General features: G+C 47.8%; 1 long non-coding RNA gene across 3 annotated transcripts in view; it reads left to right on the forward strand.

Moving 5' to 3' along the window:
* Positions 1 to 825: 825 nt before the first annotated feature.
* The window catches only part of LOC149917980 (uncharacterized), a 41364-nt gene continuing 19128 nt past the window's right edge, over positions 826 to 23061 (forward strand). For all 3 annotated transcript variants that reach the window (XR_016467204.1, XR_016467203.1, XR_016467205.1), the window contains exons 1-2: positions 826 to 1071; positions 12775 to 12873. This is a non-coding gene — a long non-coding RNA (uncharacterized LOC149917980). The remainder of the gene's footprint in view (positions 1072 to 12774; positions 12874 to 23061) is intronic.

The following is a 23061-nucleotide window of genomic DNA, read 5'->3' on the forward strand; positions in this document are numbered from 1 at the left end:
TGATTTGGGAGGTTTTTTCTTTCCATTTCTGCGACTTTGGAAAGTTCAGTTCCTGTATGCTTTGCCCACACATGAAATGGATATCATACTTACCCGTCTAACAATGCTGAGAAGCTTTTATTTGTGTAAAGAGGTGGTTTGAATTCCTCCGGATCGAGGTACAATGCAATCAGTGCTTCCTCCTTCGCGGAGCTTTGAAGCCCTGCTGTGCCTCCGGGAGGGGATGGACGCAGCAGGAGCTGCAAACGTGGCTGTTTTCACTTCCATCTCCACTCCTATCAATTAGGAAATAACCAGAACTAACCCCTGAAAATTAGTAGCATGAAGATGGATGACGAGTAGATGTGAGCTGAAGGTATGTGAGCAGTGGTGATTCATGTCGGTTTCCAGTTCCTATGGGGAATCTTAGGCCAGGACAGAAGCAGCTGCAGCACACATAGGTCAGGGTAAGCAGTGCTGCTGTTACTAAAGGCACATTCTGTGTTTTCCTGTAAGTTTTACAGGGGCTAAAGGTCAAAACATGCTGAAAGTTTTATTTTTTTAAATGAGCTAAAGAAAAAAAAAATGCTCTGCTTATGATAGCAGAATAAGAAAAGTGAAAACGTAATGGTTTTAAAACTCTTGACTTCTTGATCCTTTTCCATCATCTATTCGTGCTAATGGAAACCCTTTAATTTTTGATGTTAACCTCGCTGGCCGTGGGATTTGGGCACAGAGAGCCCCTCCCTCACACTCCTGTTCCCTCACTGGAAGAAGTGAGGAAAAAAAAAACAATAAAAACCAAACGCAACAGTCAACAAAACTCATCCACAGTGGTCTCTAAGCAACAAAATACAGAAAAAAGGCTCCGTTTTCAGCTTCCTCCCATTCTCCCTCCAGCAATGCGTGGCACTCGGGGCTGCCGTCTGCCAGCCCTGCAGAGGACGCGGCGTTAATTCCTCTCTGCAGCTCCTCCACGTGTTTGATTAAGAAGTTACCGACTTCTCCGGACCTACAAAAGCATTAGAGCAAAGTGCTGCGACGTGGCTCGTTCAGCCTCCTGCGTGCAGCAGTAGATCAGGAGCACACTAGGTGAGCCCTGGGAATGGAGCTCTGGGTTATTTACAGGGAAGCCGCTAATGAGCAGCGCTTCGATGGAGCGGAGCCGTGCGGAGAGCTCCGAGGGAGGGCCGGGGGGGGTCAGGGCTGCTGAAGGATTAAAGCAGCTTCACCGTATTGCTGCTGCTCGGAGCGTTTAGCTGAGAAAGGGGGAATCCTCCTGCAGGTGCCGGGGTTGGTGTGTGATTTGGATGCCACTGGATAGGCTTCCAGTGTGCCTTAATGGTGGTGAGAGCTGTGAGAAGTGATGGCAGGGGCTGGGTGGGAAGGGCTGCCATGTATCCCTGCCCCATGGGTGCCCACAGCATTACTTGTCATCGAGAGCAATAATGTAAGATAGGACACCCACTGCTGACAGTTCTCTTGGAGGATGTTAATGGCACCGTGCTCACCGTATCACAGAATCCCAGATATAGCCTGGGTTGCAAAGGCCCACAGTGCTCATCCAGTTCCAACCCCCTGCTGTGTGCAGGTCGCCAACCAGCAGCCCAGGCTGCCCAGAGCCACATCCAGCCTGGCCTTGAATGCCTGCAGGGATGGGGCATCCACAGCCTCCTTGGGCAACCTGTTCCAGTGCCTCACCACCCTCTGGCTGAAAAACCTCCTCCTCATATCCAACCTAAACTCCCCTGTCTCACTTTAAAACCATTCTCCCTAGGGCTGCTTTCCAGCCATCCTCCCTCTTTCCAGGGTGCAGAACTGCTCTGAACAGAGTGGCTAAGGAGCCATACTCACATCTGCCATAGAGATCTGTCTGGGCTGGTTTCCTACTAAGCTATTTGACAACTTTAAATGTTTCTAAACAGAACTAAGGGAAAGTGCTCCCTTTCACCCAGAAGGACGTGTTCCTCTAGCACAGGCCAGCTGCCCAGCTCTGCAGCATCACAGACAGGCAGCTGGCTTCTCTCTCTGCTGGAGCTCGTGCTGCTTGCCCTACCCTTGTGTGGGTGGGTGCAGCCAGAGGGACCCCAAGGCTGCCCTGACTGCACTGGGGCTGCTGCAGGGACCAGCCTGCCTGGCTGCATGCATGCAGAGCTGCAGTTGCTGCTCCCCACTCTGCTAATTGCTCCTGGCCTTGCACGCTGTTTTGTTGCTGTCAGCAGCAAACTGCCGAGTTTGAGCAATCTATGTTTTCAACTGTTCAGGAAATGACATTTAGATGAATAGGAGATGGTGATTTTTTTTTTTTTTTTTTTTGCTTTCAGAGTTTAAAAGTGCTGTTAGCTTCCCTCTAAATGCCTGTTGTTCAATTTAAATATATGGCTTGGTTGCTGGGAGTGTTTTCCTCTTTAAAATATACTGCTAAAAAAGTTGCAATGAGAAATTAGAAACGCATTAAAAGCATCACAAATCACCCATCTGTCCAACTCCTCCATTGACCAGTGGAGCTCCAGGGCTGTCCCTTTTGTTGTGTTTGGAGGGATGAGCACGAGAGACCTGTCAGAGGCTTCAAAACCCCCATTTTTATAAAAAGAAAGAAAGAAAAAAAAGACATTTGAGGACTCCCATAGTTCATGCCCTGGATGTAAGTAAACACCACTCGTTATTTCAGTCTCCTGTGGGCAGCAAGTTCACAAAGTGGTAAGTTTTCCCTCAGAATGGTGTTCAGCTGAGCAGTGTGAGGGCTTTAATGCAGGCTCCCCGAGATGCCTGGTCTGCCTGCCCTTCCAGCACGCTGTCTGCCCCACAGGGGTTGTGTGTCCATCAGGCTCCCTGCCCTGCACAGGCTGGGGCTGCTCCACAGCCTTTCCATCCTGAGGCCAATCACTGTGATTGCATTTAATTGCCTAAAGACTGCTGCATTGATTTTGTATTTTTCTGCTTTCTTAGTTAAGAAACTGTACGGTGCTGACTTGAATTTTAGGCATGCTATCTCAGGGCCGATTCATTTATCAACAAAATAAGGTAACCTTCTCCAAAAGGAAAGTCCTTAGATCATTTTACTGTAGTTAATGATCACAAACTAGAGTTAATTGTCATTGATTATATTATTCAAATTATTTATGTAGCTACAGTTCTAGCTTTTCCGTTACTTAAACTGTTTTTTCTTATATTAACAGTACTTGGATCACAGATAATTTTTTTCATTCTTCTAATTGTCTTTGGGCAGCACCCCAGCAGAGGGTAAGAAATGCCAAAGGGTTATCAGGGCCAATTAGCTGACGAGGCAAATCTGCACACACCAGGCACGGTGCTGAGGAAGGGGGTTCCCACCTCCCTTACAGACCTCAGAGCAGGGGAAATATTGCTGACACCAATGGCAGAGAAGTCAAGGGGTGGGGGGGTTTCTCCAGGAGATGGGAAAGTCAGTGCTGGCAGAGCTCTCACGTCCAGCAGGTCTCCCACAGACCATTGCTGAAGGCCAACGGTGTTGCACCAACAGAGGGGCTGCAGTGTGCAGGGGGGGGCTGTCCTCCTCTGCTCTGCCCTGAGGCCCCACCTGCAGGGCTGCATCCAGACCTGGGGCCCAGCACAGAGAGATGTGAGGCGGTCCAGAGGAGGGCAGAGAGCAGAGGGGCTTTGCAGCAGTCCTGCAGCCCCTACCTGCACACCAAGCTGCCTCAGCTCTGTGCACAGCCGCTGCCTGCACCTCTAGACAGAAGCGTGGGAGGAGGTCCTGCTTGGTAGCAAACAGCAGAGCTGCAGATGAATGACATCACACGATGCTCCTGCAAAGCATGCACTGCCTTCAGTGCGTCTTGCCACCAGGCAGTGGTTTGTCTATTTCCACGAAGGCAGTGCAGCAGGAGCTGCTCCATCCCTCATCCCAGGAGTTGCACTCCCAGCCCGGGGCTTTGGGGCTGCTTTGCTGTCACTTGATTGGCCTTCCATAATAAAAGTGATAATGGGGTTAGGGCATCTGGATTTGACTTTCACCTGTTCAGTGACACAATGAGCTCCCAGCCCAATTAAAGATCCTAAAAAATGTTTTCTTTTGGTGATACTCAGAAGCACTGGGATCATTACATCTTCAAGTGGGGAGGTAAGATCAGAGTGAAGGCAGGGCTTACAGGGCTCTTCTTAGGTAAATGCATTTGGAAGGAAGTTATTGGAACAACATTTTTTCATGTTTCCATTTTTAAAGTTTTCCTGGGTTTCTATGAATTTAACCAGTGGATGAAATGCATGAATGAAGCAGCATGGGGGGAAGCTGGGAAGCCAAAGTCTGCCTTTTGTCTTTTGTAAGAAAAGTGGAAGTGAGGAGAAGACTTCTTGAAACAAGAGAGAATGTTTGGGCGTTGCGCCATTGCTGTCGTGCTGCTGCAGTTCTCTACATAAGCCTTAAAGCTGAGTGCAATTGAAAAAACCTGCCTCCAAAAGTCCTCTTCTGCTGCTTTCCATCACCTTGTTTTTCAGAGCTCACTAAGCAGCCAGAGGGAGCGTGAGCATGGCTGGCTGTACTCTGCAAGCTCCTCACTAATGCAGAATCACAAACATTAACTGGCAGTGATTCTCGAGCAATAGCTGAACGTACCACAGTGCTGAAGACACAGAAGCAGAGTTGGTTCTGAGCTCTCTGGCCCTTAGAAATGGGATTTCTGTCAGCTGACGTTGCTTTCTCTGTTGTGCTGGTGAATGGGTGCAGGACTTCACTGCCTGCTGGTGGCACAGAGTGGAGCAGTGTGGGGTCACAGCTTGCAGGTGATAAATCCTGCTTGGGCTGTCCAGAAGAAGCCACGCTGCTTGCTCCCAGGGCTGTGATCCCACATGGAAGATGTCTTCTGCTCATGGTCAGGAAGCTCTTTGTGTGCTATTAGGTTAGAGCAGTGCTAACTATGTGCTTCAGCCAGAGCGCTTCGGTTGGAATCTGTGAGAACAATTGTGAATGACTGCAGAAGACGTTTGTTGCTTGGGCAAACTGCTGGTATAGCCATACATAGACACAGGGTGGTCAGTGGCTCAATGTCTGGATGGAGATCAGTGGTGTCCCACAGGTGATGCTGGGCCAATGTCTTTAATATCTTCATCACTGACGTTATCAGTGCACCATCAGTAGTTTGCTGATGATACCAAGCTGTGCGGTGTGGTCAGTGCACCAGAGGGATGGGATGCCATCCAGAGAGACCTAGACTGGCAGGTGAACCTCATGAGGTTCAGCACTTCCAAGTATGAGCTCTTGCACCTGGGCTGAGGCAACATAGGCTGCCAATACAAGCTGGGGGATGGAAGGATGGAGCACAGCCCTGCTGACAAAGCCCTGGGGGTGCTGGTGGATGGCAGCTGGACATGAGCCAGCACTGCCCTCACAGCACAGAAAACCAACCGTACCCTGGGCTGCATCCAAAGCACAGTGACCAGCAGGGTGAGGGAGGGGATCTGCTCCTGTGCTCTGCACTGGTGGGAGTTGGACTGCATGACTTCTAAAGGTCTCTTCCAACTCTAAGGATTCTATGATTCTATGAAATGGAGAGCAGTGTGGGTGAAGGGGCAGAACCCAGCACCAAGCAGGAAGTTTTTGCTCAGTTTTGAGAATTTCAAAACTAATTCAAACAATTTAAAACAACGTGATTTAGGACTTTGTGTTATTTTTGTTTGTTTGTTTTTGCATGAGTAGAATTTTAAAGTCATAAAGGTGATGATAATTACTTGGCTTCAGTAATTATTGGGTAATTTAAAGACTACAAAATGCCATCTTTCCATGCTGAAGAATACTTTGTCCACTCAGAATGCTTTTTTCTGGGTGCCCCATTGCTGGAGATGGCCAAAGCCATGGCTGGGGCCCTGGACACAGCCCACTGCAGGGGGGTTGGAACTGGTTGGGCTTTAAGGTCAAATCCAAGCCAACCATTCTGTGATTCTATGGTTCTATGACTTTGTGGTGCTGTATAGCTCTGGTGTTACAACTTGCAAGACTGAAGGAACACCAAGAAGGGTGTCCCTGCTGTCAGTGCATGGGGATACAGCTGGGACAGGGCACCCAGGGGTGCTAGAAATGTGGGGTTCTGCACAATATGTGTGTGTGGCCCCTCACTGCCACTAATGCAGAGCTTGAGATGACAGGGCAGGACCTGCACTTACATGAGAGATGGGCTGCCAAGTCCCACTGCAGGCAAGGAGAAAGTCAGCGCCTGGAGCTGTGTTATGAGATTAAGTAGGATTAAACCACCCTGTAGTTTAATTGTTCATCAATCAAAAAGATACTGCAACGAGCCCTAATTTTGCTGCCTGTAAAACTTATAAATATTTATTTCTCACTTATCTGACTGAAAAAAACGTATCTTAGAATATGACATTTCTGTAATATGCCGTAATCTCCTGTTGGAGTGCACACGGATGGATGAAGGAGCATCACTACACTTTCAGCTGGAACTGGGGCTATCTCAACTAGAACAAAAGAAAGGCATGTGAGGACGTGGGCAGAACAGTTCTATGCGAAAAAGGGATTTTTAGCAAATTTCCTCATTTAAAATAATTCTCCCCCTGCAGGTGCGTGTATGAAGCAAGCGAAATTTCAATTCTTCAGAACGATCAAAACCCACAACCTCAGACCCTGAATTACAGAACAGGAATAAGAAGCATAACAACTTTTGATATTTAATGTTTTTGCTTATGTGTTTGATCACACACATTCCTTTCACTTCCCTTCAGCACGTCTTCTGCTCTCTTGTCTTTTTAGTAATGTGTATCATTACAATATGTCTGTTCTTGTCAGTAATTAGCTGCTGATGTGTCCATGTCTCTGGGGTCACTCACACACACACCAAGCTGGCCAGCTGCTGATAAAGTGGTTTAAAGGGAGTCAACTCTTTGAGAAGGTAGATAACAGCAGGACAAGGGGAAATGATTTGAAGTTGAAGGAGGGCAGATTTCAGTTGGATGTCAGGGGGAAGTTGTTTGCTGTGAGAGCGGTGAGGTGCTGGAACAGCTGCCCAGAGAGGCTGTGGATGCCCCGTCCATCCCTGGAGGTGTTCAAGGCCAGGTTGGATGGGGCCCTGGGCAGCCTGGGCTGCTGTGAAATGTGGAGGTTGGTGGCCCTGCGTGTGGTGGGGGGTTGGAGCTTCGTGATCCTTGAGGTCCCTTCCAACCCGGGCCATTTTGTGATTTTTATGGAAAAGAAAAAGAAAGAAGAGAGTTGATACAATTCATGAATAAAAAACTCCTGAAGTTTAAATCGCTGTTGGTTTGCATTCCATGTAGAGGATGTTAAACAAATCGGCACTCAGATCAGAATCGAGTCCTGAAGTCTTTACTCAGCTCTTAACCAGTCCTTGTGCAAGAGAAGAGTATCATGGGTGCAGATATTATGGAGTTTGCAAACCTGAAGAACACCAGTGACCTGTGTAATGCACAAAGACTTTCCTACAGCCTTAGCTTCAGCAGAAAATCCTCCAGTGTACTGGGTAAGAAGTTATGAAAGCAGGAGTTAAATGAATTAAGAGCAATGAAAGGGAATAACTGCATGCTAGAAATCATCTATGTGCAGAAATGTTTGCACTGAGACTCTGTAGGGCCTCTCCAGCATTTGACTCAATCATTTTGAAGGATATTGCTGTTGATTAAAATGAATAAAAAGTCTAGCAAAGCTCTGGTAGCAGCACTGAGCTACCACCTAGCAGGAGTCGGTCAGAGCAGTGTGGGTCGTGCAGTAAGCTGCAGCTATTTGGAAAAATGCATTTGTACTGAAGCAAATGCAAACACCTGCCTGGGGCTCAGCAGGGGAGATGGGTGGCTGTATCTTGATCTGGGGGTAGGAAGCAGTTGTGGGCTTGGTGCTATGGGAAATGTGGTCCTTGCTTGGATATCATCAACAGTGGGGGAGCTCTTGCACTCCTGCCACTTTGCATGTGGGATTGCTGGGACCAACCCCAAGGGATTTCCATGCCCACCTGATTATAAGGGAAGAAGCACATTGCATGGCCATGTGAGTGCTTGGAGAACGTGTCTCAAATGAGCACATCCAGAAATTCAGCCTTGTAATTTATTAAGAAGGCTGAAATGGCTTCAGTGTATCCCGCTGGGATCTCTGTGGGAAGAGAATCTTGTCTGTGAGAGCGTGCTTTGTTCTGGCAGGGAAAGGCAGAGAGGAACTTGTGGTGCAGTGGGAAAGCCAACAAGTGCAGCCTGCAGAGGAGTGCGTTAGCACAGGGCTTGGCTGGGCTGTGGCTTTCCTATCCGGGTGCCTTTGGACCCAGAATGAGTGTGACATCCCTGTGAGACCTGTGCTGCAGCAGGAGTAATGGTGTCAGTGCCATGCAGCCAGGAGAACACTGTCAGAGCAAAGAAGACTGAGGTGCCTTCTACCTCAGAATCTATCAGTTTATGACCTAATTGCTGCTTCTGATCCATGGTAGGAATTGGCCTTTCTGTGCTGGAAGTGATCTGAGTGCACCCAGATGGGCACAGGGTCCTAGCACACAGTACTGTACCAGTCAACACCCACAGACACACTGCAGTGTGCGTCAATAAAGCACACTTTCCAATTGTTGGGAGGTGGTTAGTCTGCTACTGCTCTTTTCTTTCCCTTGTTATATTTGTTTCTGTAATTAAACATTTTTCCCCTTATATTATGGCTAATTTGAAAGCCTAAATATTCAGAGGTATAGAAACAAGTTAATTGACGTTCCAAAATATCAGAATCATTCAAGCCAAAAAATAAATGAAGTGCTTGATACGAAGCCATGCACACAGAACTGTTACATTTGTGTGCTGCAGCTGAAGCTCGTGATTGATTTTCCCAGTGCAGGCTGCAAACCAAGCACGATTTGTGTCTCGAGGAGCAGCCACAGCAAACTGCTGCCCCAGCTTTACACAGGGCTGGCGTGGGGCAGCCTTGTCACGAGGCTGGGTCTGACAGCACCCAGTGTGCAGCCTTCCCCACTGCTTTTGGCATGCCAGCACAGAAACCCCGTCCCACGCTCCCATCTCATGGGAAAAGAAACACGAGGAAAACCCCTACTGAGACTGCTGCTGCCAAGTTCTTCATTAGGCAGGAGCTCTGATGCAGACAGAGCTGAGCAGTGCAGGCTCACAGGCGGCTGGTAAAGGTGATCCAAGCACTGCCAGCCAAGAAGAGACTTTTATCCCAAGTTTGTTCGATTTCAGGGCCTCCAGTAATGACGGGGTGGGAAGCAGAGCTGCCACATCTCTTTGAGAGCAAAGCCCTCAGAAAGCGCCTGTGTCAGATGGATGAGGGCTGCAGGGCAGCTCAGCACTGCTGCTGCCTCCCACGCTGTGTCTCAGCCCAGCATTGAGCTGTGCACAGAGCAGGCCAGCAGCACGACCGACACCTTTGGGCTGGGAGCTGCTGGGTGCTGCGCTGGCACTGATAAAGGCTCCATGGTGTGCTGGCTTGCTGGCTGTTCCCTGCACATATGGTGCTTGGGGAGTGCTGGAGTGTGTTCAAAGCTCCAGAGACAGAGGACCACCTCCCCGGGTGCTGCTTGCATGCAGCTCACATTAAGGCATTCATCTCTCAGCACAGCTTCGTCTCTATCATCCCACTGCTTGTCTGAGGCATCTGCTCGTCACTTTCAGTTTAGCATCCCATTTAAAGATAGGTGCTGCTGCCCATCATCCCAGAACTGACCATAACAACATATTTTGTGGCTGCTGATTTGATGGTATTACACAGCTTGTTTTATCACAGACCCATCTCCTACCTGTGAAACCCGAGCAAGGGCTGTTTTAGTGCTGCTGCTGGCGGTGGGAAGGTCCAAATTTCTCAACATCCTATGAGCAGAGGCCATGAGGGGCACAAATGAGTCTCCCTGGGTGAGCTGGGAGAGTGGGACCACGCAGTTGACATCCTCAGGTGCTGGTGGCCTGGAGAGGTCCATTGCCCAAGGAGGCTGTGGATGCCCCATCCCTGCAGGCATCCAAGGCCAGGCTGGATGTGGCTCTGGGCAGCCTGGGCTGCTGGTTGGCGACCTGCACACAGCAGGGGGTTGGAACTGAATCAGCACTGTGGGCCTTTGCAACCCAGGGCATCCTGTGATTCTGTGATTCTGCGATTCTATGATTCTAGGATTCTATGAACACATCACCTTGATACCTCTTCAGTTTTCCAAATATTCCTTTGCTTTTGGCTCTTGTTTTTGCAGAGCAAACGATGGGATGGCCAAAGAGTCTCTGCAGTCTGTGAGCCAGCAGGACCTGGAAGGCACTGCTGGACAAGGCCATCTTCAGACTGATTTCTAATTCGAGGTGGCATGCTTGAAAGCAACTTTTTCATTTTGCCCCTTGTTTTTGCTGTTCATTACAAACCTGGCAGGCTCAATCTCAGAGGCTGAGGAACATGACGAACTCAAGGAAGAGAAGATACCCCGTGATCCATTCCAAGGCAGGAGGAAAGAAATGTGACTGTGATCTCTCCATGGGCCCTGACACACTGCTCTTCGATTCCCATTCATCACCTGCAGAATGTATTTTCTATAGCATTTGCTTGCAAATAGCTTCTGTGCTGTAGGATTACTATTCAGAAGAGTAACCACCTTGGCTAGAGTTCTTTAAAAGAAAAATTTCCACATGATTGCAGTGAGGAGCTGCCAAAATTACCTCTTGGTACGAGACAATATGCTCAGAGGAGCAGCAGTAATTGTTTTGCATTTTCTCAGGAGGAATTGAAGATAAGGCTGGATGGGCTTTGTTTGAAGTGTCGGTTCTTCCAGCCTGCCCTGAGGTTGGGAAGGACGGGCCTTTGCAGTGCCTACCAAGTACTTTTGTTTTATGGGGAATGGGTGGACAGAGCCTTTAAGTCACAACAGAGAATTCGGTTTTTCAACCTGTTCTTCATTTTCCTGGTCAAACTGTAGAGAGTTTATGGTGTTCTTTGTAAGGCTTTGTTTGTTTTAACAATGTAACCTACCTATCACCGGGACCTACACTGAAAGCTTTCCTCAGTGGGAGATGAACAGTGCAGAATAACTCATAACCTCTGCTGTAAAGCAGTGAGAAATCCCACAGAAAAGGAAGGAAAACATATAGGTCTGGTCGCAAGGCAGAGCAGCATATATGATGAGATTTGTGCAGTGGAAGGAATAGGAAAGAAAGGAGCAGTGCTACCTGGCACTACTGATAGATGCAGCCTGGAAAAAAGCTCTGCGAAACTTGGGGACTGAGTCCATTTGGAAAGCATTGATTCTTTGCTACAGCAGAGATTATCTGGGGCAGGATTTATACAGATGCACTAGACTGTGTAGACTGACTTAGAAAGACTAAGGCTATTATTTGTAATTTTTGGAATGAAACCATATGTATGTGCTGCATACAAAAGAAATCTGCATTGATACACGAGTCACTGACCAAATTCTTATTGAGTCAATGATGCTGAACCATTCCTCATATCCACTGAATTCAGCAATCATCTGCAGAATGAGACTGGAGAGTGAAATGGTTTTTATCTCCTGAGAATGAGGTTATTCCTTTAATCATCATCCTGAAGAAGGAAAAGAAAGGAAAGGAGAAGGGGAGAGGGGAGAGAGCAGAGAGGAGAGATGAAGGGAAAGGGAATGGGAAATGGATAGGAAAGGGGAAAGTGAAGGGGGAGAGGAAAAGGGAAGGAGAAAGGAAAGGGAAGAGGAGGAAGAGGAAGAGGAAGAGGAAGAGGAAGAGGAAGAGGAAGAGGAAGAGGAAGAGGAAGAGGAAGAGGAAGAGGAAGAGGAAGAGGAAGGAAAGGGAAGGAGACCAAGTTTCTTTTGTAACAAGCCTAGTTACAATTAATATTGCATTATTTAGGAAATACAAGACTGTAGGTATAGGAAGAAGGGTTGAAGCGGAGGCTAACAAACTGGACATGACATTTTGGAAGACTCACATTGATCTGTACTTAGAAGTTTTCATGTTTCTCCTCTGCCCCTGGACACTGAAGTACTTTGTGAACCTGTGGAGGAGGATTCACTGTGCACGAAGTGATATCTTTTTTCAAACAAGAAGGTTGATGGTGGAATGAGGCCTTGCAGGTGTCCTACACGGACTGTGGTTAGGAGACATAATATGTGGTGTATAAATAAATAGGAATGATACCGTGGAAGTAACCATTATCTATGAATACCACATCAATAGTTGTAATTTGCTGCTGCAGCTGTGATGATGGAGGGCTATAAAAGAGGCAGGGTTTGTAGGGATAAGTAGTATCTTTTATTAGTCCTGAATCCGTTACATAGATGTGATAAAAATATTTGTACATCCAAAAGCTCTGATGTCACTTGGCCAACCAAACATGCTGCATCTCCCTGCAGGCTTCTCCTCCTGCTGCAATGGCAGCCCTGAGAGCACCATCTCTCTGCCAGTAGCAGCCCACCAGTAACTGTGTGGAGATTGGATTAAGAAAACACTTCCAAAAATACAGAAAGGGAGAGAAATGGTATGGAGGCTAGCTCACAAATGGAGAGCTCTGGGAGAGAGAGTGGCTGGGCTGGGCTCAGCCCGTGCTCTGCCAGCTGCACACGGGATGATGCCCATCTGCAAGGCTTCCACCCTCAGGGTGATCCCTGCAAACAGCAACACACGTAGCATGAGACTGATGTAAGTTCATCATTCTATTGGTACTGAGCAGGATTTCACAGAGCTGGGGCGGCTCAGCGTCTCCCCAGTGCTGGGACATTTAAATGGCCATTCAGCTGTAATCTTTAGTCTGTCTGTGTGTCTTCCCATGTAGTTTAAGGACACTGACAGTGCCAATGCTGCTAAAATGCATTCGATTTGAGATTGTGAATGTTTTCTTTGTCTCTTGTCTAGAAGGTGAAAGCTGTACTCTGGACCCTTCCACCACCCAGAAAAGACAAATTTTCATGAAGATGAGCAGCGTAGAACTGACTACACCTCACACAGCACCAGGTAGGAACCTTATTATTAGCAGCTTGTAGCACGTGTTTTGTGTTCTTTGCAAATTTTGGTATTTTTAACCACAAAGTGCTGAAAGCAAACAGCAGCTTCCAGGCAAGGAGCTTCGCTATTTAAAAACAAAATGAGCAGCAACAAAAATCTTGCTGGATGATGGCATGGTTTGGCTTCTGAGAGCTGCAGTCAGACTGCAGCTTTGTCTGCACAAAACACACCTGAGGCCCCTGGTGCCAGCCCTGCAGAGTGCTGTGTGTGCTGCCCTGCCTCTGGGGCTGGGGTGTGTGTGTTGGGGCCAAGGTGTGGGCTTGGAACAGCCAGCCATGTTTCTCTGCATCTGAAATAGGGCTGAGCAGAGATTATTTGAGTTTAGAGAAGGCTGCAGGGAGACCTGATTGTGGCCTTCAGTGCTTGAAGGGAGCGGATAAACAGGAGGGGAACGGCTGTTTGTGAGGGTGGATGGTGACAGGACAAGGGGGAATGGCTTTAAAGTGAGACAGGGCAGGTTTAGGTTGGATATGAGGAGGAAGTTTTTCAGCCAGAGGGTGGTGAGGCACTGGAACAGGTTGCCCAAGGAGGCTGTGGATGCCCCATCCCTGCAGGCATTCAAGGCCAGGCTGGATGTGGCTCTGGGCAGCCTGGGCTGCTGGTTGGCGACCTGCACACAGCAGGGGGTTGGAACTGGATGAGCACTGTGGGCCTTTGCAACCCAGGCCATGCTGTGATTATGGAGAGGCTGTAGCAAGCACTTCTGCTCAGCTGGGGAGGGAGAGGCCAGCTCGTGCTGGGGGTGTAAAGCTGCCTTGAAGACACAGATGGGAGACAGATGGAACTGAAAACTTTCCACTCAGACCTGCAGGAGGGATCTGAATGTATGCATATCCTGCATACATGCCCCATATACACACCCTACGTACGTGTCCCACGTATACATCCTATATACATATCCCCCCCACACACCTCATATACATATCCCATGTGCACATCCCATATCCGTATCCTATAAGCACATCCCACAGGCAGCCGTTTAGGGCTGCAGGCAGAGATAACCACCCCGTAGCTGGAAGGAAACCAGATATACCACTTTTTTTTTTTTTTTTTCCTACTTCAAAGGAGACCTCCAGAGGGTACAAAGGGGCTAAAACCAATCAAAGCATTTGTGAGTTCGGAATTTCTATGCTAGAGCTTCAAAACTTCAGTTTTCAGTACTTGAAGTGTTATTTCCATCCTTCCAGAGGGGTCATTTTCTCTGTTTTTGTCATTCATGCACTAACTTAGGAAGGAGCAGTCATACAATGACGTGCCATAATATGGGACTGTTGCTGCAACACTCTTTATTTTTGCCATTTCACCACCTTCAGGGCTCAGGCGGAGCGCCAAGCTCTCCTCCCCATGCAGTTACAGCAGAGCAAGGCTGCACCCGATGCCACTCTGTGTGCCTTTCTCCTCAAGAGCTCTCCTGGTGCTCATTCTGTGTGCTTTTATACCCCCACTCGTGGTTATAAAAAATGCATTTTTGGGGCTTCAAACAGCAACTATGGACACTACTTTTCATCTCCTAAGACTCTAAGAAATACACATACATTGATTTAAAAATGCCTGCGTGTCACAATTTATGCCCCCCTGAGCCCAGCTTTTTATGAATGTTTCGCACTGGAATATTGCTCTTATTTATTAAATCCCTGATAAAGCTATGCTTAATGCTCCCATAATAGAATATGCATCTTTAAATCTGCTGAGTATGTGGTTTGTCACTGATGCAAAGTGCATTGATTAATTAAATAAGACTTAGAGACTCATAAAGCAATTGCTCCAAAATGAAATGTTATTTACATCTAAGTATATTATCAGTTATGGAAACTTAATTTTTCCCTTATACAATCTGTCATGAAATTCCACTGATATTGTAGCAATCTCACATGACTTAATGAATTTAAACTAATTCTCAGTATTGAACACACTTGCAAAAACCTCAGCTACGTTTGTCACAATCAATAATGTTGATATTTGTGTAATGGCAATTTGCAGTTTTTATTGGGGTCGGGGAGAACAAGGGAAAGAAAAGCAGATGTGAATTCCTGCCCAGTTGGTTGAAGTGAATATTTATCTATCAGAGCTGCAGCATATAAATGTGAATCCTTCTATCACAATGAGTTTTTGGTAATACAAAGGTTGTGTTTTCATTGGTAGTGCTTTCTAGTTGTTTCAAACTCTGCTCTGTTCTCTTATTATCTATCAGCTGCTTTCTGGCACTTAATCAGTCAGCAGCAGCCCAATTCAATCCCTTATCGAGGCCTTTATCACAGCTCATCAAATGGCTGAGAGTCTGCTCCATCAGCCCAATGGGATCCCACTGCCACAGCCCCATTAGCTCAGCTGTGTCAAAGGGGGAAACAAAAGAGGGTAGAAAGAGACAAAACTTCATTCATTCAATTCCTGTTGTTTTCTTCTTTTCATGCAAATGAAAAAATGAGTGATGCATCAGATATCTCTCTCTCCCCTTCACCAAGGTCTCCATCCTTAGGTTTCCTTTTTATATAATGAATGTATTAACAGATAAAGCGATGATGGTTTGCATTAAATTCAGGGTTTCTAAAGCCTGATGGGAATTGATGGGTGGTGTCATTTTGAAAGGCATTACTGGAGATCTGGTCTCTGGCATTTTCCTCTCTCCTCTGATACCACAGTTCCTGACAGCAGCTCCTTGTGCTGGGTCTCACACACACTTATGCTCACAGCTCAGGAGTTCAGCAGCAGTCCTTACACCATCAGCAGGAAGCATTCCCATTGCTGCTTTAGTATTAAGGTACAACCATGCTCCAACCATAGACAGCATTTATACACAGCATTTCACCATCCCTGGAGGTGTTCGAAAACTCTTTAAATGTGGTACTGAGGGATGTGGTTTGGTGGGGAAATATTGGTGGTAGATTGGTTGGACTGGATGATCTTGGAGGTCTTTTCCAGCCTTGGTGATGAAATCCTTTACAGAGAGAGTGGTGAGGTGCTGGAACAGCTGCCCAGAGAGGCTGTGGATGCCCCGTCCATCCCTGGAGGTGTTCAGGGCCAGGTTGGATGGGGCCCTGGGCAGCCTGGTCTAGCATTAGGTGGGGAGGTTGGTGGCCCTGCGTGTGGTGGGGGGTTGGAGCTTCGTGACCCTTGAGGTCCCTTCCAACCCTGGCCATTCTGTGATTCCATGATTTATTCATTAAGTTGTTTGCTATGAGTTGATGTGACGCGGTTCTCCTTCTGACCTGTCCCAGCAGGTCCTTCAGGCCTTCTGCTTTTACCACTTCCTATGCGGGGACCAGAAGATGTCTTATGACCTTTGCTTTTCCATATTTCTTGATGCCACCCTTTGGGCTTGCCTCCTGCCCTGGGAGCATTCCCCACCAGTATCTCAGCACTGTGTGCTGTGGCTGGGAGAAGCCCTTCAGCCTTTTCCCTACCACACTCAGCCCTTCATTGCTGGTCCTTGTAAGACACCCAGGGCTGCCTCTCCGTGGGAGGAAGCAATGAGGTTTGAGTGCTCTTAAACGTCTTGGAAGAGTCATCCTATCTTCATTAGTAGAAGAAAAATAAGAACTATTTTCTACGGGAAGATAGTGAAGGCTTAGACTTCATCAGCCATCTTCTTTTAGTTTAATGTTTTTAAAGAGATTTGGAAAACGTTTTTAATCTCTCTGAATGATGTGGTACAAGAACCTGAGGATTCCAATGCTTTGTTTTGAGTGCACTGATGGGCCTTTAGAAGGGGTTTACTGACCCCGAAGGGCACAGAGCTGCTCCCCATGGGTTCTGTCCCACTGAGCCCCACCGCCCCCTCCTGTGCACCTCCCCAGCTCAGCCCCATGTATCTCTTCTCTCCTTTGTGGAGCATTGTGCTGCGAATGTGTGCCGAGTAAATCTGTCATCAGGACTTTTATTATGCAGTTCTGACGTGCAAGAATAGTATCTAGGCTGTTTAGAGTCATTGATTGCTATTGAGCTAATGAGCCAAGTGCTAATCAATTCTCTAGGAACTGCCATGAAAAACTATTACACCTCCCACAGTGCCAGCATTGACTGCTTATTGGCAGAGTGATTGTGTTATCTGCCTCCAATTCCACCATAAAGATTATAATAATCTAGCAAAATAATTTCCCGTCAGCTCTGTAAGGAATGCCCGAGAACGATGAGGGAGAGCAGAGCTGAGCAGCGGCTGCTCGGAGCCTGAAAACTGCCACTGCTTGAGCTGCAGCCTCCTCTGTCCTGATGGAGAGCACAGGGAACGAGTCAGAGATCTTCACCCCACCGATTTTCTAGCAAGGGAAGTGCAGGATCTACTTCAAGGCTTCAGAACAGCGTTGGGTGCTGTCTCATAGGGGAGCAGGTCCTTCTGTGCGGGATGAGGTGCTGTATGGGTAAAAGGGCTCACGTGTGAAATGGCACCAGGCTGCCCATAGAGCAGAGCTGTGCTGACTCAAACACGTCATGGCAGAAGGTGGGGAAATGGAGGGGGTTTGGCAGCATAAGGGAGGAACCAAACGATCACAGCACAGGGAGTGAGCAGAAGGCAGAGATCAAAAGATGGCCGCAAGTTGGGTTTGCAGATAGAGGGCTGTCCATGTCCAGAGATGGGTGATGCTGTGAGGTGGAAGTGAATTGCCTGGGTGCAAGTGGGGGAGAATACAGGTACCTCGATTGGCCTCAGGGGAGCTGTGAACCAGCAGTCTGAGCCTTGAACAAGCTGTGGTGTAACACAAACTAGGCAGCAGCATAATGGATAGATAGATAAATAGATAGATAAATAGATAGATAAAAATAGAACTCTGAATTCCTGAAAAAATAAATCTGAGCTGTCTCTGGGAGGTGCTCTCAAGGCTAGCAGTGCTGCTGGGGAGCACAGTGCTGGCCTAATCTGGATGGAGTGACTGAACATTGCAAGGCCAAGGAGCAGATTTCCTTTTGGATGGATCCTCTTGGATTCAAGGTGAGTGATCAGCAGGGTGCATCGACTCATGGACATGAACAACGGCTGTTGCCATTGAGTTCAGCCTCCAACAAACCCTGGGAAAAATATTTATGGAAAGAAAATTTTTACCATCTCCTTTATAGACATGTAATATTTCATATTTTTATAATAAATAACATATTTCCCTTTTCTCCACTGGGAAAGAATTGCAGCATTGCTTTCTTACCCTTCTTATTGTTACAGCAAATGAATGTGCATTTCTTTACCTGTTTCTGTGACACACCAGCTATCTGTGCAGTCTGCCAAAGCTGAGGGAGCTGTTAGGCTGTGTGAGATGCCAGGGTGACCCAAGTTGTGTTCACTGAATAGCGGGGCTCATTGCTGAGCTCCTTCTTAGTGGAAACTGTTTCAGGCAGCCACGAAACAAGGAGTAACGATGCAGATGCTGATGAAGAACAGAGTCACATTTTTCTTCTTTTTTTCCTCCTCCAAGACACGCATGAACATTTCTCAGGAAGGAACTTTGTGTGTGCTTTAAAACTTCATTCCTTGTGGAAGCAGTAACTTATGATTATATACAGTGTGTATCACAGAATCATAGAATCACAGAATGGTTTGAATTGGAAGGGGCCCTTCAAGGCCCTCTGGCCCCACTCCCAGCAATGCACAGGGACACCCACAGCTCCATCAGTGCTCACAGCCCATCCCTGACCTTGGCTGTGTGCAGGGATGGGGCACCATCACTCGGCAGTCTGTGCAGTGCTTCACTGCCATTATTGTAAAAAAACCTATTTTCTTCTATCCAGCCTAAGTATATATAACATCACATTTATAAATGAGGTGGTAAATATAAATAAGACCCATGATAATCAATTAAAAAAAAACTCACAAGCAATAACAAATGGCCATGTAAAGAGCACAGGAGGGTGCAGTGCTAAGATTTTAAGCCTGGTCTGCCAGTGCTGCAGATTTTGTCCCAGATTTTGCAGGTGTCTGACAGGAGGCAGGTGGGACCCTGCAGGCCTGGTCCATCACCCATGCCTGTCCCTTTGCTGCAGAGTCCTCCAGGTGCATCCAGGTGCTCTGGTGAAAGGCACAACACAGAGCTGCCACAGCCTCCTGCCTGGAGGATTAGTGCTGCAGACACAGGACTGAATGAGTTGGTTATGATCCTAATGGAGCAGCATAATAGAAGAAGGGCACAGGCTGGGACAGGATTACAAGGGGGCTTTGCTGAGTCGGGCAGTGCAGGGCACAGGCTGGGCACAAACAGGTCCTGCCAGCTGCAGGCATGGGACAGCACTCAGCCCTGCTCCCTGTGGGGCAGCTCAAGTGGAAGTGCTTGGTCACGAGTCCTGCCTCCAGCAGCTCTAAGACAGGAACCCATGTAGCATCTAGGACACTGGGCACCCACCTTTCAGGAGATCTTGCTTTTCACAGGAAGTTTTCCAATTGGAAGAAAAAAACCTAAATGCAGTTGCTGAATAGCTCCTCCTTAGACGCAGATGCTGTCCTCAAAGAAGCTCTTAGTTCAAGCTGTTGCACACTGCGGTGTCTCAGCACCAGGCACTGTGCTGGTTTGGGTGAATTCCACCCTCCGGCGCCGTAGGACAAGAAATGACGGCCTCAGCTTGCACCAGTGGAGTCTCAGGTTGGATATTAAGAAAGATTTCTTCTCAGAGAGGGTGGTGCTGCAGTGGCACAGCTGCCCAGGAATGGTGGGATCACCATCCATGGAGATGAGTTATGGGGATGTGGCATTGAGGGATGTGGGCAGTGGGCATGGTGGGCTGGGGTTGGCCTTGGTTATGGTAGAAGTCTTTTCCAGCATCAGTGGTTTCACAGTTCCATGACTTTGAAGGCTTCAGTCGTCTGAAGATCCAGAAGGCACACAGCTTAGAAGATAATTTCTGAATACCTGAGGAAGGTTGACTGTCTGTGAGTAGCAAGCCTGGTGTTTGTAGCACGTGCTGTCAGAGCTGAAAAGAGCAAACCATAACCACCTCTGTGATGGCTTCAGGGCTCTGGTGTGGGCTGTGGTGGTGCCCCAGTCCTGGAGATGGGCACAGACACCAGCAGGCAGTGGAGCCATGTGTCCTGTTGGGGGTGTCAGAAGGTTCACATTCCATATATTATATGGAGTTGTGGGGTTTTTTTTTAGTTTGTTTGGTTGTTTTTTTTGTTTTTGTTTTCCAGAAGAAGAAATGGCAAATTTGCCCATTTTCTTTCTGTTTTCTTTCCTTGCAGCTCATCACAGCATCTCCCCAAACTCCTTTCCCGCTGGAATCTGCCCAGCTGCAGCTCCTGCCCATAGCTTCTTGTTATGCCTGCCTCAGATTAGAGAGACCTTTAATACCTGTTGTTTTCTCCCTGTGAAAGCACTTAGATACTGTAATCAAGGCTTCTCCTAATCGTCTTTCTGATGAACTAAACAGATTAAACTCTTTAAATCTCTCCGGGTAAAGAACTTCCTCTAATAGTCAAATTATTTTTGCAGCTGTTTTCTGCCCTCTCTCTAATTTGTTGAAGGCTTTTTAGCACTGGGGAAGCTGGACTGTGCAGTTTTGCAGTGAGCCCTTGTTGCACAGCGTGCAGCACGAGTTGTCCTTGAGCCAGGCAGGGTCAGAGCCTCTCAAAGCCCATTGGAGAGCTGCCCTCAGCTTGGTGTTAAATGCCAGTGCTGGAGAGACATTCGTGCTGTTGTTATTATTGTCCAGACCTCCTCAGGTATCTTTCAAACTCATTGCATTCCAGGACTGCAGTGCTGGATGTCTCCATCCCTTGTGGCGCTGCTGTTGACATCCTCCCCACTGTCACCCACACCACCAGCACTGAGTCCCTGTCTTATCCTCCCCACTGTCACTGATGCAACCAGCACTGAATCCATGCCTCACTCTCTGGCAGGCAATGGTTGGGTCACAGCTGGCATTGCTCCTAGCTGGTCCCTCCTTAATGCATCCCCCTCATCTCCTTTAGTCCCCTTCCTTCTCAGTGTGGAGTTTGTCTTTAGTCAGTTGTTATTTCATGGCTCCCATTGTCACAAAGCCGAAAGCCCTGAAAAATTCTGCATCCATCTGATTCACCAGCCATCCTTCTTAATTCTTAGTGTCATGCAATAATAAAATCCTCCCCTTTTTACTGTTCACAATTTCAATTTTTCCATAATAAAACCACGGTGGTAGTCTCACTTGTAACCACGCCCTCAGTTCACTGACCTGAATCTTACTGCTGCTTTTCAGTTTTTCATCTGGGATTTATTTCTGGCTAACATATCTATTTCCACTCAAATCTGCCTCTTTGAACACTGACATATATTTTGGCCTCCTGCACTTTTCCCGATATTTAAATGTATATCTAAATGTATACGTGTGCATGTACATTATCCCATTGACTTCTTCACTCACCCTGCTTTCTACAGCGAGCTTATTAAAAAAAAAAAAAAAATCAGTATTAATAAATTTTTAAAATATTTCTTGCCTGTGAAGGCACGTGGAAAACAGTTGACCATCATGAGATGTGTCTGGGGATGTGTCATCATCCTGTGCCTGGGGGAAGCGACCTGCCTCAGTTACACCACCTCCATCCCATGATGTGGCACAACCTCACTGCTTTCCCCCCATTCTTATGCCATTTATACATCAGATGTTTCAGCCTCAGTGTCCCCAGTCTCCCTGTGGGAGGAGAAGGGCTCTGAGGAGATGCTTGGAACTGACTTTTCTGCATCTCTTTGACAGAAATTGAGATATGCACTGTTTTGTACATCTTTGTTCTCCCTCCAGGCAATATTTTAGTTGGTTCTTGCAGCACAGGATGAAAATCAGATGAGCCAAGTAATGAGAGAGTGTTTTGACGTGTTTTGCTTCACAGAAGCCATTTGGAGGTACTGGCAACAGTGAGAAGTGGTCCAAGCACCCGCACAGCACCCATTGCCTGCTGGTTGGATGGCAGCACAGCCACCGTGCAGTGTTTGCTGCACACTGATGGCAGCCAGCACTCCTGCATGGCAGCTGCAGCTCCTGGGCAGGGGATAGAATCATAACGTAGTATGGCTTGGGTTGCAAAGGCCCACAGTGCTCATCCAGTTCCAACCCCCTGCTGTGTGCAGGTCGCCAACCAGCAGCCCAGGCTGCCCAGAGCCACATCCAGCCTGGCCTTGAATGCCTGCAGGGATGGGGCATCCACAGCCTCCTTGGGCAACCTGTTCCAGTGCCTCACCACCTCTGGCTGAAAAACTTCCTCCTCATATCCAACCTAAACTTGCCCTGTCTCACTTTAAAGCCATTCCCCCTTGTCCTGTCACCATCCACCCTCACAAACAGCCGTTCCCCTCCTGTTTATCCGCTCCCTTCAAGCACTGAAGGCCACAATGAGGTCTCCTGGAGCCTTCTCTTCTCCAAGCTGAACAAGCCCAGTTCCCTCAACCTTTCCTCATAGGAGAGCTGCTCCAGCCCTCTGACCATCTCAGTGCCCTCCTCTGGACCCTCTCCAAGAGCTCCACGTCCTTCCTGTGCTGGGGGCCCCAGACCTGGACGCAGTGCTGCAGATGGGGCCTCACAAGAGCCGAGTAGAGGGGGACAATCACCCCCCTGTCCCTGCTGGCCACCCCCCTTTTATTGCAGCCCAGGATACAGTTGGCAGAGAGGGCATGTGCTGAAGGAAGTTAAAAGGAAAAAGCTTTCTTCTCAATCAGATTTCAGACACTTTTTTACTTTTTGTTCAGCAGAAAAAGGATGAAGGCAGAATTTGGCCACTTCCAGGCAGGTGTGATGTCCATCACACATGGACTGCAGCGGTGTGACAGTGGGGGTGTTGGGGCAGAACTGGGCTCTTCCTCACCCCTCATCATCACCCGCCTGTGTTTCCCCATTGCTTTAACACCACTGCCACGCAGCACAACAGCCAGTTGTGTTAATGGGGTATTAATGAGAGCAGCCACAGCACTCCCTGGTTACTTGCAGCTAAGCAAATAGCGATTATTTTGCTGTTAACAATTTTGTTCTACTAAGATAGCTCTACACCATTGTCTTTTCTCCTCTGGGTACCACTTTCCAGCCAGAGTTGACTCACATGAGTACACTTCAGTTAATTCCTTTTTCTATCTTGACACTGAAATGCTGAATAAAAAATGCTGGATGGGGAGTAGGGCAGAAGAGGAAGGCTTAGCCAATAGGGTGCCGATATTCATAACATGGGCACCTCGACTCACAAGGCTGCCTGCATTTTCATCTTTC

The sequence above is a fragment of the Phasianus colchicus genome, chromosome 5 (genome assembly GCF_987193195.1).
Source record: "Phasianus colchicus chromosome 5, bPhaCol1.hap1.1, whole genome shotgun sequence".
Lineage (NCBI taxonomy): Eukaryota > Metazoa > Chordata > Aves > Galliformes > Phasianidae > Phasianus > Phasianus colchicus.